The 12,739-nt window shown below is 38.8% G+C and overlaps 1 protein-coding gene and 1 long non-coding RNA gene across 2 annotated transcripts in view; both read left to right on the forward strand.

Moving 5' to 3' along the window:
- Positions 1-12,739, forward strand: part of LOC310724525 (eukaryotic translation initiation factor 4 gamma 3-like) — a 367,925-nt gene that overhangs the window by 62,180 nt on the left and 293,006 nt on the right. The window lies entirely within an intron of this gene.
- Positions 3,251-4,343, forward strand: LOC310725715. The gene is made up of 3 exons (XR_014533478.1): positions 3,251-3,437; positions 3,956-4,048; positions 4,259-4,343. It is a non-coding gene; the product is annotated as an uncharacterized lncRNA (long non-coding RNA).

The following is a 12,739-nucleotide window of genomic DNA, read 5'->3' on the forward strand; positions in this document are numbered from 1 at the left end:
GCATCCGGTCCTGCTGTTTCTTCCAGTTCTGCTCCTTTAATAATTTCTTGCTGGTGTTTTGAGCGACTCATTTTACTGTTTATTTTTGTGGATTTACTACTATTATAATCTATAGTTATTTATGATTAGGTTGTTGTTTTAAACCCAATTAGGGACTTTTATCATTGTACTTGATTATATCTATTGTTAAATAACCTTTAGTAATATATACATAGTTTTGTAATATTTGTATTTTGTGTGTTTGCATCTATTATAATTTATCATTTGACATTTTTGTAGCATTTTCAGTAATTAAAAATAAAATGTTTTATCGTTCATAAAACAGTGACTCGTGAATTATTCTGTGAACCTGCTGAACCCATTATTATCTTAATAATAATAATAATAATGATTTATTATTATTATTGTGTAGAATATAAATAAACAAATACAAAAGTCCTATATAATAAACTTGTGTTAAAAATGTTAAAGGTTAAATAAGTACATTAAGAAAATAAATATACATCCATTTTATGCCCCTTTATTGGGAAAAAGTCAAATCATACAGATATTAATTAACATGAGTTACAAGTGATGTATTTTCATTCACATAATCAGTAGTTTTGTGCACTATTGGGGGATTTATATACATCGATCTGCCAAAAACCATAACAAATGTCCATCGTCTATCCATTTCCTTTCTCTTTTTCCTCTATTCCCTTCTTCCCCTTCTTTTCCCCTCTTCCCACCCCTTAACAGACTATTGATCCCCAGCTTCACACAGCTCACATCCTCAACTCTCAGTCTCACACTGCCCTCTAGCGGCACTATCAGGACGTGCTTTATGCTCCATTCTGTACTAATGTGACTTCTGTTTGTGTTTTAATGCAGTGATTCTCAATCTTTTTCTGCCATTTACCACTTCAGAGGGATGGGTTTAAAAACCCACCTGTCCTCCGTCACCTCAAAAAAGGATAATGAAATTCTTCAAGTTAAAAAATGTCTAATTTATTGAACTATCCAATTCTAAATGAACATCAAGTAGCATCAAAAACAAAAATAGAGAAAATAAAGGTGTAGTTGTGTTATCTCTTGGACTTTCTGTCACTTTGCAGTCTGTGCAAAATAGAGCAAAATCATTTCATAAATCTTTTCAAAACGGGGTTGTAGACTTGATACTGTCACTCTCAAGTCATGTTCAATATTGAGCTGAGATCTGTGTTTAGTTTTCAGTGTAGCAACATCTGAAAAGTCTCAGAGATGAGATGTGGCAAAAGGAGCAGGATAAAACAGTTATATTTTCTTTAAGGCTGAATTTTTGGTTTAAGCTCCTACCAGAGTGATGCGTACAGAATCTTCATAAAAATTCTAGTATCTCCTTGACAACCGCCAAACAAACAAACAGCAGCAAGAAGCAGCAGCGATTAGCAGCATCTAAGAACATTTACAACTTCTATTAAACATTTCTTCATACAGGTACCTGGTAAGTCTTCTAAATAATTATGTGAATAAAGGACCCGGAGTGTGGGTGAATGTGGGGTTTATATCGGCGGTGTGATGAGTGAGTGAATATGCCTCAGGTGTTCTCAATGAAGACCTTCATTTTAGCTTAATTTAACCTATTTAGCCCATATTTTAATAAAACTCATGTAACCTGTTTACTCCAAGTATAATTAACATAATATACTAATAAATAGAGTAGAATAGGGTCAGACTGGGACTACAATTGTAATAATCCCTGCAGCCGTGGCATGTTTTATCTGTTGTGGAATTCCTTGTCATTGTTTAGACAATACGTACAGCTCCCAGTGTATAAAATTACAGGTGAAGTGTCTTCTACAGAAAACATCTCCACAGATATGGATCAAAACATCTATGTGGATTTGGATGGAGGGATTATGGCCCTAGTCAATGAGAAAAAATGACTGTAACAAACGTTTCCTTATAACTAAAAGCACTAAACCCTTTCTACGCTTTAATTCTGATCCTTTGATAATATCGTATAAATCATGTTGTTGTTGTGTGTATTTTATGCTGTGTGCAGGAACATGGCAGCTGGTGAACATAGGAGGCGTCTGCATCAACGCGTGTGTGCGTACATCGAAGCATGTGCTGAGGGGTATCGCTTCAACTTTAACAACTTCAGAGCTCCCTGCAATGCTTGTTTTGGCTTTCGTTATTGCAATATTTGCCTGTGGTGCATGGATCGGCAAATCTGTCCTTTAGGTCAATGGGGCCATCGTAAATCCCGTGAATGGTTCAGGTTTCCTCCAGAAAAGGACGAATTCGTTTGGGAAACTGATGAGGACCCGTTCAGACCAGTGATCGACATTCTGCACCATGCTGACATGTTCTCCCCAGATGGAATGTGGCTAGATTCCATCCAGAACTCTGTCTATGATCTTCCTGCAGGACTTCAGCTGATCACCCGTATCTTTCATGTGCGTAGGGTTATTACCCTTGCCCAATCGTTTGTAGCTCCTGCACGCTTGCTGGGTGCTCTGAGAACTCACAGTTTTCTCTTCACGGAATTTGTCATGCAAAGCACCTTTGTAACGTACTACACCATCACCTTCTGTGGATTTTTTCTATGGACAACTGAACCAGCGAAACATCGTGATTGGAATTGTCGTCCTGTCCTTTGTGGCAGATTTCAAAACAACAGAAAAGACTCAATGATATTATCATCGAGACACGGTCGTCGTGTGAGGGCTCAGTTTCCGGTGTGGTCTGCACTGCAGTCTCACAGTTCTATATCTACTCCCCTGCCGCACTGGATCAGACGGAGTCTGATTTGCGGCCGGCGCCCAAACATGCTTTTTTTCCCGATGCCAACAAAAAGCAAAAAACGGCTCTGTCATATTTGATCAAACATGTCAAAGTAATACACCATTTAAATCTGTAAATGGTCTACTTTCGTTTGTGTATGCTCACTATATAATCAAAACGTTGTATTATTTTTTTAAATGAATAAAATAATCAGGGTGCGCCGTCTGTCGCCTTTGTCTGCGTGATCTTCGTTTAGAAACACGTCATTAAAAAGCGCTGAAACTCGGCCAATATCTGACAGACGGAAATAAAATATATATCTTTAGACAGCTTAAAGTATGTAGTCGGTGAAATAAAAAAAACAGATGTTTCCAATGAATATAAATCATGTGAAACCAAGTAGAAGCACAGACTTTCCACCTAAGGTCATTATCTGATAATGAGCTGCGACCGGATATGCCCCCCGGACAGTGGCATAAAACAATGCGATTCTACTGAGATTATTACACATTCAGCTGCGTTTGATAGATGACACGCTACACCGGTGAGGAAGCTCTTCAGATGGTTTTGGACAGTGATGAAGAATTTACCTTTTCATCCGAAGAAGATTGCGATTCCGACGAGGAGCGTTTGCATTTTGAAGAGCGAATCGACGCATTCGAGGACTTTCCAGCAAGTTGCTACGATGAGTAAGTTATTAGGTCTTACATTCTGATCATATAAAACTAATATTGTTTGTAGACATCTCTGCCTAGCTTCTGTCAGCATTGCCTTTTAATGTTACAACAAATATCCGCCAATATCTGCTCATTTGTAACATTAACTGTTTGTAATTGTATGCTCTAAATATTGTTGACGTTATATAAAGTTATATTTTAGCCTCAGTTCAGTTTTGGTTAGTCTCACTTATCATCCTGAAAGGGTGTTATGTATTGTTAGCTAGCAGAGATGTTCGGGAATGCTGAGGTGTAAATGCTAGCTAAATTACTGCCTTATGAATGTAACATTTTTTCCATGATTTGCTCAGCTGTAAATGGTGATAGTGTAAATGTCTGAGATGGATTATGGTCTATGGCCCATCAACAAACATTTATCTGTCCTATTGCCCATCAACAAATAGGCCTATAGGCTATACAATGCATGCTAACAAATATATATTGTTTAAGTGTATTCATCATCCTAAAATATATTGTTTGATTATTTTTAGGAATGTGGCTGCATCACCCTTCCCTTCACTGGAAACTCACACCAGGCCACGCAGGCGTCACTCCATTTTGAGTTCGACCGAGAATCATCCTGAGTAAGTACATATTTTATATGTTCTTAAATTATATTTAGTTTGAATCATTATTGCATTGTTTGTATGTGTGTGTGTGTGTGTGTGTGTGTGTGTGTGTGTGTGTGTGTGTGTGTGTATGTGTATGTGTGTGTGTGTGTGTGTGTGTGTGTGTGTGTGTGTATGTGTGTGTGTGTGTGTGTGTGTGTGTGTGTGTGTGTGTTTCATAAACAGATGTGATCAGGCACCTGCTCCAAATAGGGCAAAGGCAGCACACAGACAGTCCACCATGTCATGGAAGGATCAGACAGATAATGACTGCTCCAATAATACACAGCACAGCACAAAACAATGTGGTACCGAAAGATTTTTCTACACTTCTTGGACATCGCTGCCACCAACAGTTTCATTGTGCATAAAGAACTGTATGGTAACGTGTCCCATAAAGAAATTTATGGAACAACTTATTGCTGAGCTTTGTAGCGTCACACAGAAAGTAGTGCCAAAACGGACCAACTCTGATCATGTACCAGTTCGAGGATCTGAACTGTCCTCTGATGTCAGAAATGTTGCCACTGCTGCCCGCAAGAGCTGTGTACATTGCAAAACATTGCATGGTAAGCACCACAAAACACCATGGAAATGCCTGGCATGCGATGTTCACCTGTGTCTTCAGTTGAACAGGAACTGCTTTCAAGAGTGGCACAGGGATTTTTTATGGCATTTTTTACTTTAACTGTAGTTTTATGTGTTAATGTTATTGTTTTTTTTTTTTTTTCTTCAAAAACCACACATAAGCCTTATTTTGTCAAAAATACAAACACACACATATAAGTTGTTTACATATTATGATAGCCCAGTTTGTGCTGAATACAGTGTAATAAGTCTTTTGTCAATAATATATTTAAAAGCAACTAAAAAGAACCAAATGTAAGAGCATGTCAAAATCTCTCAAGGGGCCCAAAACACCCTCAGACTCCAGAGGGTTAAGCCACTTTGCACTGGACTGCATCAACTTTCATTTGCTTTTATTTTGTATGTTTTCACATTTGTTAGTTACTTGTACAATCACGACTGAGGATGACCTTGGTGTTGACTTGAAGCAACCACTGATGATGTTCTATAATTCCGAGTATTTTATAGAATAAAAAGCATTAAAAACAAGAATATAATCTAATTAAATGTTAATCAATAATACTTGAAGAATATTTAAAATACGAATAACAAATGAGGAAAAAAGCAATACAGCTTCTGTGGCGGCCGGTGGCAGAAAAAAAACGTGGAGGAGGCACGAAAAATACATCGTATTGAAATACATTAGATGGAATGTCGTGCTAAATGACACAAAAAACAAAGAGGGAAATTCGTGTCCATGAACACGAGTCAATAGATTACATTTCTTGACTATATCATGAAATGCTATGACACTGGGTTGCACCTTAATAATAACATCCAAAATAACAGGCATTATGACACTCAGGGGCATGACACCTATAGCATGAGATTTAATAGAATCATATTATATCCAAAGAATGTCTTTGTGAAAAAGTTTAATATATATTCAATTTAATTCATTATTTGTATAGCGCTTTTACCAATGAACGTTGTCTCAAAGCAGCTTTACACAGATAATGTGATTAAAAGTGAATATGTTCTTTATGAGTAAGTTTGTCCCTGATGAGCGAGCCGGCGGCGACTGTGGTAAGGAAAAACTCCCCGAGATGGCATAAGGAAGAAACCTTGAGAGGAACCAGACTCAAGAGGGAACCCATCCTCATCTGGGTTACACCAAATGTCCATTTGTAGCAGGTATACAATGTTGTGGGGTACAGTGATGATGATCAGAAGCGAACTGTATACCTGAGTCAGTGTAGGAGACTGTTTACATTAACTACAGTCCAATCCATCTTTAAAGCTCCCGTTCTTACTCCGGAATTTCATGGAATCACCCAAGGCGTTGATGAGAAACCATCCTAAGCTGCACAGAATGGCCTCCAAATGAAGAGAACACCATCCAGAGGCAGGCCTGGACGTAGTGGGAAGATCCCCGGAGGGGAGAGGGGCAGGAACATGGGTCACTGGAGCCTCAGGAGCATGTTTAACGAGAGAGAGAGAGAGAGAGAGAGAGAGAGAGAGAGAGAGAGAGAGAATGAGAAGATGGTGACAGGAAGAGAAGTATATGGATTATTAAGTGTCCTTATTGTTGTATGAAAGTTAATATCACTGTGCAGTTTGGACTCCGGCAAGACTCGCTATGGCAGCATAACTAAAAGGGAGAACCAGAAGGTAACACCAACATAAGGGATCTCTGGGATAAGAGACGACCCACCACACCACTGTCAACAAACCTAAGTGAACTTGTGAATGTGAGAGGACGACAGCATACAAATATCCCAGTTCACCAAACACTCTATATCCATGATCCCTCCAGATCTGAGCCTTTACCTAAGAAAAAAATCTACTGATTAAAGGCTTTACTAAATAAATATTTTTTCAACCTCGACTTGAACACTGAGACTGTGTCTGACTCCCGAACCCTGATAGGAAGGCTGTTCCATAACTGTGGGGCTTTATAAAAGAAAGATCTGCCCCCTGCTGTAATCTTCATTATTTGAGGAACCAACATATAGCATGCAGCTTTTGACCTTTTGATCTTGCAATTAGAAATATTCAACCCCCTCACCGCAATAGACAATACAGTGATCATAAAAGATAATGAAAATAAATGGAAAACTCGGGAAATAACAAACAATATTTATTGATACATATTTGAGTTATTTTGACAACAGAAGTTGACTTAACTTTGAAGTTCAAATGAAAATTGTGAGTCTTGTAACATATGAGCATGTGCAGTATTATTTAACCCCCAGCTTCAGTACCTTGTGGAGCACCCTTTAGTTTTTATAACTTCTAACAAGCGTTTTCGGTAAGTGCTGACAAGCTTCTTACACCTCTCGATTGGAATCTTTGCCCATTCTTCACGTGCAAAAGCCTCTAACTCAGTGATGTTTGACGGCTTCCGTGCTGCAACTGCCTTCTTCAAATCCCACTAAAGATTTTCAATTGGATTTGAATCTGGTGACTGAGAAGGCCACTCCAGGACACTCCAGCATCTTTCCCCCAACCAAGCTTTGGTTGATTTGGAGGTGTGCTTGGGATCATTGTCTTGCTGGAAGATCCAATGATCACCAAGGTTTAATTTGTCAACAGAAGGCATCACGTTCTTCTTCAAAATGACCTGGTATATCTGGGAATCCATGATGCCAGGTACACAATCAAGATTGCCAGTTCCTGCCGCAGAAAAACAGCCCCACATCATTATTGACCCACCTCCGTGCTTGACCGTGGGGATGGTATTCTTCTGGTCATAAGCCTGACCCTTTGCACGCCAGACATACCGCTGGTCCATATGTCCAAAATGTTCCAGTTTGGTTTCATCAGTCCATAGAACTGTTTTCCAGAACTCTGTAGTTTTATCCAAATTCCTCCTGGCATATTCTAGTCGACTCCTGATGTTCCTTGAGGTCAAGAGTGAAGTAGTGAAGTGCGTCTTGGGGTCCGACCATGAAGTCCTTGATTATTCAGTGCACGTCTTATAGTTGCCACTGAAGCACTTGTACCAGCCTTCATAATGTCATCCTGTAGCTGTCTTGCAGTCACACGGGGGGTTTTCTTAGCTGTCCTGACTAAGTTGCTAAGGGCCCTTGATGAAATTGTGAGCTTTCCTCCACGGCCAGGCAGGTTTGCAGCTGTTCCATAGCTTTGAAACTTCCTTATAATGCTCCCAATGGTGTCTCTTGGAATTTTAAATCTTTTGGAAATCTTCTTATACCCAAGGCCCTTCAGATGTGATGAAATAATCTCCTCTCTCAGCTTTTGTGGAAGCTTCTTTGTCTTTCCAATGATTGCAACTCACCTTGAACACCTTCATGGTCGGGGTTTATATATGCATCACAGCTGAAGCTATATATATATATAAATAAAGCTCAAATACCACTGACTGACTCACTCACTCATTACGAAATCTCAAAAACCACTGAACGGATTGCAATGAAATTTGGAACATACCTTCCTCTTGGGTCTTAGGTGTTCACTAAGAAAGGGTTTTAAAAAATTCGGCCTGGATCGCGACTAACTCGTGAAAAACGCGATTTCTCACGCATTGTAAATTCTTCGAAATAACATTACGGATCCTAATGAAACTTAGTACATTGTTTCTTATTAGATGTTAGATGCACGATAAAAATTATTTTCAAAGTAGTTTGCCCTGTATCGGTACTACAAAGGGGTAGTACGTTATTTGTTGACGTTACGTTCTGATCTCTGATCATCCAGTCCTGCTCAGTGCTTACTGCTTATTGCCATATTGCTTAGCGTTCTGCCTTCCGTAGCGAAGCACGGGTACTTTCAGCTAGTCACTGATATTCTTGTACTTTATTATATGTAGGACATGTCCAGCTTGATCTCCTCTTTTTCTTTCTCTGTTTTTTTTTCTCTAGTGCTGAAGTCATATTGCTGAACAGCTGTACAGCTTCCTCCAGTCACTCTCGGGTTTCCATCCTCATTTCTCTTCCCTCACCTAAGAATCTTTGTTTCCTCAGAGATTTTCTGCGACTCTTTGGGTTTGTAGAGGTGCAGCTTTCTGTTTCTGCTGTTTCTCATAGTCAGAACCCAAAGTGCCCTCAGCTGAGCTACATGTTTCTCCAATTGCTCTTGGTTTCTCAGAATGATCTTTTTGATGATATATTTTTATGGAGAGCAAAATATTTTAAGTTATTTAAAGTTTAATTTTATTTATTCTGGAATAATATTCCTGTCTGTTTTTATTAATATTTATGTTAAAAAAAACATTGTTTTAGTGTGTTCAATAAATGTTTATCCTGTTCGGCCCGCAACCTAAAGTGTGCTTTGAGTTTTGGCCCCCTGTGCAATTGAGTTTGACACCCTGATATAGATAAATATCATTAATTATTAATGAATCTATATACAGTATTTCCAGGATTCAGTAACAATTTGTGAGTAATATATAAACCTTATTCATGTTTACAACCGGCATTGTTCCACTGGGAGTTGAACCCAATACCTTATGTGTGTGTGTAAAGCAGATGTGATGACCACTACCCTATGGATCCACACAATCACCTGCACAGCATAAATATGCAGAAATAACGATTCAGGTAAAATGTTTCCAGATTACAACTTTCCAACTTTGAGAAACTTGTTCCCAATGTACCCTCAGCTTTCTGTTCTCGGTTGACAGGATTTCAAGTTCTTTTCAAACACTGTAGAACATGAATAATTCATTAATATGAGAAAGATGATTAATCCTCATCATTGATCCTCATAGAGTGGCTAAGAGGAGCTACTCTAAAAAGCTGGAAAACCAGTTTTCAGCCAACGACCCTGCTTCAGTGAAGAAAGGCCTGAGAGACATGGTGCAGTCATAAAAACCTGGAGCTTAACACGCTCAAAACAGTGGAGATGATTGTGGATTTTAGGTGAAACCCCCCTGCTCTCCCCCCACTCACCACCATGAACAGCACTATGGCCGCAGTGGAGTCATTCAGGTTCCTAGGCACCACCATCTCTCAGGGAATGTAGTGGGATCTATTGCTAAACATTAACACCTGAGAACAATGGGATATCAGTTGCGCTGGCACGACGTATATATATAATATTAAAAAATAAACAGAAAATAAACAGACGTTTTGTTTCATTTAAATTTGTACTTTTTGTGTAAATAATGAAAATGGACATGAATAAAGAACTTTTCAGAACCTGGAAAATCAACTAAAATAATATAAAAAAAACAGCCACTTAGATATAAACTGTAATAGACAACAGATACGCTGTACAGATCTCAAATGTATTTTATTTCTTTTTAGAGAAAGTTTTAGAAATAAAATGCTATAAAATGAATCTATAAAATGATATATAAAGAGTGTTTTTGCTTGATCTGGCGACAGAGGAAGACGATTTACTTGAAGCATTAGATGATGGCTGGGGGACGGGACGTCTGATTTTTTGCAGCCATGATTTCAGTCTTAAAAGCGACTTTGGAATTGCTGGATACCAGATCTTGAGTGTCATAGACCATTGAGAGCTGCACCTCCCCCGGCATATCTGCACACACAATCCATCATCAGATTAGGACTTGCTGAAGCACTTTCCTGTAGATAGAGAAATAAATATCAGAGAATAAAGATAAAACATGGTTCTACATCACCTCCATTCTGCATGAACGTACAGCTAGTAAAATTTGCCTACAATACTGATGTCCTCTAACACTTTTTGCTTCAACTATGAAGAAAAGAACTGATTACTTGTTGATTTAGTTCATGAATGTATAAGGAATTTGTTCCACTAGATTACACTGATGCTTGGAAATTAAAAGTAGATTAAGAAGGCAGTAAAATACATGAAAAGTCCTGGTTCGGCTCGGCATAAAGAGCCGTCACGGGACAAAACACTTGGCCATGCTGTCACCATCATCATAATCAGTTTGGGGGCATCAAGAAAGGCTGCAGGAAAAAAAAATGTTACCACAGAAAACTCTGTGGTTTTCTAAGTGTGCCATTACTGCCACCTAGCGGATAATTTACAAATACACTCATCATGACAGGTAGGTTCACACCTGTATTGTATTGTATTGTATTGTATTGTATTGTATTGTATTGTATTGTATTGTATTGTATTGTATTGTAGTGTAGTGTATTGTATAAAAAAACACTGAAACAAATAGAAGACAGTAAAAGAAAAAGGGGAAAAAGAAAATTACTGTAAATTGGTTTTCATAGAACATGTAGGAATTTGAAGCAGAAGTCAGAACAAAATAAACACAGGTAGGGACGGGACAGAACTCACTCTTTCTAGTGTGTCAAAACAGATCCAGACCTGGATATTTGCTCAATGAGGAGAGTTCGAGACCCCCAGCATCAGCAGCAGGCACAGCGAGGTCAACAGACAAGCAACAGCCCCGTCACTTGGAGACTCACCGCAGACGTCACCGCCGCTGTACGCTGATGCACCATGTTTGTATTCAGATCTAACAGCATTTGCAAACTTCTTTTCTTTCTTGCAGTGAAGAATCACTTACACTCTGTTTGCTCTCTAATCAGACTGACGACATAAATGAGGTTGGAATGAACACAGAAGTGAAGTCGAAGTAGATTCTAAGTAAAACTCACAAACATGCATGAGGTTGTTCATCTTTCATGGTGAGATGTTCAGCTCTGCATAGATCACTTTCTAAATGTGTGAGAGATCAGTGGAAAGATTTTGGGTCCTGGATAAAAAAATGTAAGGAAACAACACGCTGGGAACCGAACCTCAGACCCCACTGTAATGTAGAACACAGACACACTGTATGACATTAAATCAGTTCACATTTATTAACAACATCCCGACTTCCCAAGCCATGGCATAATGACACCAGACTCTTTCTCCAAATAATTATAGAGGATCCTCACATACACAAAGCTTCTGTGTCTAAACTGCAATTTCGTGGGGCATCTGATATCAGAACAATGTAAAACTTAAAAAAATAAAAAAATAAAAAAATAAAAACAGAGTCAGGTAAAATATCCCTTTGCCCAAGACCAAGGAACAGCTCATGTATTTCCTAGGAATGTGGTTGCAGGAATTTTCAAGACTGGAAACTTCCTATATGAATTATCAGGAATATTTCGGTATTAACAGGAATTAATTGAAATACAGTTGGAACTAACAGAATTGCAAGTTATCCTATAACAGGGAACTTAAATGTAGTTAAAAAATAACTTGCTTGATAATCAACCAGATTAAATGCAGTTTCAGTTGAATTTCTACCTGCACATTCATCAATCACATGCACACAGCACACTTACTGCAGGGCTCCTGAGACCGTACCCCTACATGCACTGTGTTTTCTTCATGTAAACAATGAGTCACGCCTCAACAAAGGGTAAAAATCACTGCCTTATGGGTAATAAAAGACCAATAATCAGGATCTCAGGTCTACATTCCTTACAATTGAAGTAAACAGGACCAATACAGAACAGTTCATCAGACAGGAGGTCACCTATAGTTACTCAAGTACAGTAACAAAGTACATTTACTCAAACACTTTACATCACACTCACACACACACACACACACACACACACACACACACACACACACACACACACACACACACACACACACACACACACACGTGCTTAGCTCTGCCTGGTGTCTTCCTCCTTTTTCTCCTCATCACCAGTCACTAAAACAGAGCACACTGATTAGTCCCATCAGCCACAGATCTGCTTCTCACCGCTCGTTTCCCCCCGGCTCCACCCTCCATTCACCAACCGCCGCTCGTGCACGCACCCGCTGCTCCATCCAGCAGTAGTGTTCAGTTGTTGTGAGGTGACTCCAGTGTTAACCCTGTCAGAATGACTGCTGAAAGATCATCCACTTTCTTGTGCCAATCCATGCGATTAATTATAAAGTACAGATGTTTAAGTGAATCAGGTTCTGCCCCACATTAACTGTCAGCTATATTGCTTTCAGAGCTCAAAATGAACAAAGCACTAAAGCTGCAAGAAAATACCTTCAGTTTTTGTCAAATTCCTTTTCTTTAAGGACATCAAACATCACTGACTTTACTAAAGTGGATTTCAAGAAGAAAAAAAATACCATCATTGAATGCTCTCTGTGATGAAGAGACATTAGACATGATTGAAATTCAAA

Source organism: Silurus aristotelis (assembly GCF_946808225.1).
Source record: "Silurus aristotelis genome assembly, chromosome: 1".
NCBI classification, from domain to species: domain Eukaryota; kingdom Metazoa; phylum Chordata; class Actinopteri; order Siluriformes; family Siluridae; genus Silurus; species Silurus aristotelis.